This window comes from Lathyrus oleraceus, chromosome 5 (genome assembly GCF_024323335.1).
Source record: "Lathyrus oleraceus cultivar Zhongwan6 chromosome 5, CAAS_Psat_ZW6_1.0, whole genome shotgun sequence".
Classification (NCBI taxonomy): domain Eukaryota; kingdom Viridiplantae; phylum Streptophyta; class Magnoliopsida; order Fabales; family Fabaceae; genus Lathyrus; species Lathyrus oleraceus.
Genome location: NC_066583.1, coordinates 2,365,497 through 2,369,829, shown reverse-complemented (window position 1 = coordinate 2,369,829; position 4,333 = coordinate 2,365,497).

The window sequence follows — 4,333 nt, the reverse complement described above, 5'->3', positions numbered from 1 at the left end:
GAAGAGGAGAGTGAGGAAGACTGTGAACTCCCTAAAGAATTGGTCAGATTGTTGAAGCAAGAGGAAAGGGTCATCCAACCTCATCAGGAGGAGTTGGAGATTGTTAATCTTGGTACTGAGGACGCCAGAAGAGATATTAAGATCGGGGCTGCTTTGAAGGAAGACGTCAAGAAAAGGTTGATTGAGATGCTAAGAGAGTATGTGGAGATATTCGCCTGGTCGTATCAAGATATGCCTGGGTTGGATACCGATATTGTGGTGCATAGACTACCTCTCAGAGAAGATTGTCCTTCAGTCAAGCAGAAGCTTCGGAGAACCAGTCCTGATATGGCTGTTAAAATCAAGGAAGAGGTTCAGAAGCAGTTCGATGCGGGTTTCTTGTCAGTGACCACTTATCCTCCGTGGGTAGCCAACATTGTTCCCGTGCCGAAGAAGGACGGTAAAGTCAGAATGTGTGTCGATTACCGGGATTTGAACAGAGCGAGTCCGAAAGATGATTTCCCATTACCTCACATTGATGTATTGGTTGATAATACGGCTCAATCCTCGGTTTTCTCTTTCATGGATGGTTTCTCGGGCTATAATCAGATTAAGATGGCGCCAGAGGACATGGAAAAGACGACATTCATTACACCTTAGGGCACGTTCTGCTATAAGGTGATGCCATTTGGGTTGAAGAATGCCGGTGCTACCTATCAGAGGGCTATGACGACTCTCTTTCATGACATGATGCACAAAGAGATTGAAGTGTACGTGGATGATATGATTGCGAAGTCGCAGACAGAAGAGGAGCACCTGGTCAATTTGCAGAAGTTGTTTGACAGATTGAGAAAGTTCAAACTGAGGCTGAATCCAAACAAGTGTACGTTTGGTGTGCGATCCGGGAAGCTGTTGGGCTTCATTGTCAGTGAAAAAGGGATTGAGGTTGATCCAGCAAAAGTCAAGGCTATACAAGAGATGCCTGAACCGAAAATAGAAAAGCAGGTTCGTGGGTTTTTAGGGAGATTGAACTACATTGCAAGGTTTGTATCTCACCTAACTGCCACGTGTGAACCGATATTCAAATTGCTAAGAAAGAATCAAGCAATCAGGTGGAATGATGATTGTCAGAAAGCTTTTGACAAGATAAAAGAGTATCTACAGAAACCTCCAATCCTTATACCTCCCGTTCCTGGGAGACCTCTAATAATGTACCTGTCAGTGACTGAGAATTTGATGGGGTGTGTATTGGGACAGCATGCCGAGTCTAGTCGAAAAGAGCATGCCATATACTACCTTAGCAAAAAGTTTACCGACTGTGAAATCAAATATTCACAGCTTGAGAAAACTTGATGTGCTTTGGCCTGGGCTGCTCGCCGACTGAGGCAGTATATGTTGAACCATACCACTTTGTTGATTTCTAAGATGGATCCAGTGAAGTACATTTTTGAGAAGCCGGCTCTCACTGGACGTGTTGCCCGTTGGCAGATGATTCTAACAGAGTATGATATTCAGTACACGTCATAGAAGGCCATCAAAGGTAGTATTCTGTCAGACTACCTTGCCGAGCAACCGATTGATGATTATCAGCCGATGATGTTTGAATTCCCTGATGAAGACATCATGTATCTAAAGATGAAAGATTGTGAAGAGCCTCTTGTCGAGGAAGGACCGGATCCTGATGACAAGTGGACATTGATGTTTGATGGGGCTGTGAATGTGAATGGCAACGGTGTTGGGGCAGTGCTTATCAATCCAAAAGGGGCTCATATACCTTTTTCGACCAGATTGACTTTTGACGTCACCAACAACGAGGCTGAGTATGAGCCTTGCATCATGGGGATAGAAGAATCCATTGATTTAAGGATCAAAACTCTAGACATTTATGGAGATTCCGCTCTAGTGATTAATCAGGTCAATGGAGATTGGAATACCAACCAGCCGCATTTGATTCCTTACAGAGATTACACCAGAAGAATACTGACGTTCTTCAAGAAGGTGAAGTTGTATCATGTCCCCCGGGATGAGAATCAGATGGCTGATGCCTTGGATACTTTGTCTTCTATGATCAAAGTTCATTGGTGGAATCATGTGCCACATGTTGCGGTGAATCGACTCGAGAGGCCTGCGTATGTGTTTGCAGCCGAGTTTGTTGTTGATGAAAAGTCGTGGTACTATGATATCAAGAATTTCCTCAAGAGCCAGGAGTATCCTGAAGGTGCGTCAAAGAATGACAAGAAAACCCAGAGAAGGCTAGATGGAAGCTTTTATTTGAATCAGGATGATGTGTTGTATAAGAGGAACTTTGACATGGTTCTGCTCAGATGCGTGGATAGACACGAAGCAGACATGCTGATGCAAGAAGTGCATGAAGGATCTTTTGGTACCCATGCTGGTGGTCATGCAATGTCAAAGAAATTGTTGAGAGCCGGTTATTACTGGATGACTATGGAATCCAATTGTTTCAAGTACGCTCGGAAGTGCCATAAGTGTCAGATCTATGCTGATAAGGTGCATGTACCACCAAGCCCTCTGAATGTCATGAATTCGCCTTGGCCGTTTGCCATGTGGGGCATTGATATGATTGGGAAGATTGAGCCTACTGCTTCGAATGGACATTGCTTCATCCTGGTTGCGATTGATTACTTCACCAAGTGGGTGGAAGCAGCTTCCTATGCTAACGTGACTAAGCAAGTGGTTTCCCGGTTCATCAAGAAGGAAATCATCTGTCGTTATGGGGTTCCTGAGAGAATCATCACTGACAATGGTTCGAATCTTAATAACAAGATGATGAAAGAGCTTTGCAGAGATTTCAAGATTGAACATCACAATTCTTCTCCTTACAGATCGAAGATGAATGGTGCTGTAGAGGCGGCAAATAAGAATATTAAGAAGATTGTGCAAAAGATGGTCGTAACGTACAAGGATTGGCATGAGATGCTGCCTTTCGCTTTGCATGGGTACCGTACCTCAGTGCGTACGTCAACCGGGGCAACCCCGTACTCCCTTATGTATGGTATGGAAGCAGTCCTACCTGTTGAAGTGGAGATCCCTTCTCTGAGAGTCTTGTTGGATGTTAAGCTTGACGAAGCCGAGTGGATTCGAACAAGGTTTAACGAGTTGAGCCTTATTTAAGAGAGACGGTTAACAGATGTGTGCCATGGGCAGTTGTATCAGAGAAGGATGAAGAGAGCCTTTGATCAGAAAGTGCGTCCTCGGAGCTATCAAACCGGCGATCTGGTTTTGAAGAGGATCCTTCCTCCCGGTACAGATAACAGGGGCAAGTGGACTCCTAACTATGAAGGTCCATATGTTGTGAAGAAGGTCTTCTCCGGTGGAGCCTTGATGCTTACAACTATGGATGGTGAAGATTTTCCGTCCCCTGTTAACTCAGATGTAGTCAAAAAATACTTCGCATAAATTGACCCGCTGGACAAAAAGAATAAAAGAGTCCAGGCAAAAAAGGGCATCTCGGCGAACCAAAAAAAAGAGAAAAGGTTCGGGCAAAAATTAGGGATAAAGAATGAAAAGAATTTATACACCCGGTAAGTCGAAAACCCGCAAGGGCGGCTTAGGAAAAAATGGGTATCCCGGTGGATTGAAAACCCGAAAAGGCGATCCATGCAAAAGAGGGATTAAAGCGAAGACTACAGTCTGAGTTATCTGTACTTCATCGCGCTTCATCGTCTACCATCTCGAAAGATGTGATCGGTCCAATCATTCTTCTCAGAAAGCAAGGAAGTTGGGAGGAAAACTGATGATCTGTGAGTTATAACAGAATTGGGAAATAGTGGATGCCGTGTTCACATTGCCATTAGGATAGATTTTTCCTTTTGTGCGTAATTACCTCTTTCTAGGAATTGCTTCCAGATGTATTCGCCTTTTCAGGCCCATTTTCAATCAATAAAAGTCGTTATTCAGATAAATTGCTCTCTTGTTTTTATTTTACTGTTTTGTTTGCAAAAACGTCCGAATTTTTGATAAACATTGCATATAAAAACATAGAGGCTAGACAATAATGTGCAGAGAGATAAAGCATTTGAAAATCATTTTGAATGTTGAGGACACTTGAGCGTATCTTGTCCATGCAACCCCCTGGGGCATGTTTGTCAGGCTGTTTTGCAGGTTGTTACCTTTGACTCCTGGCTGAAGCAATTAAGCCACGGTTGATTCCTCAGCAGTGTGAGAGAATGGGGATGTTCCCCAGCAGATGAAGCAAGTTCGAGACTTGTCTCTCCAGCATATATGTCAAGATCAGGAATTCCTCAGCCGGATTGAGGATGTTTCCCCAAGCAAGTCGGAAGGCTATCAGAACTATGTTTTCCCCTACAGAGACGTCTGTGGATAGTGCCTT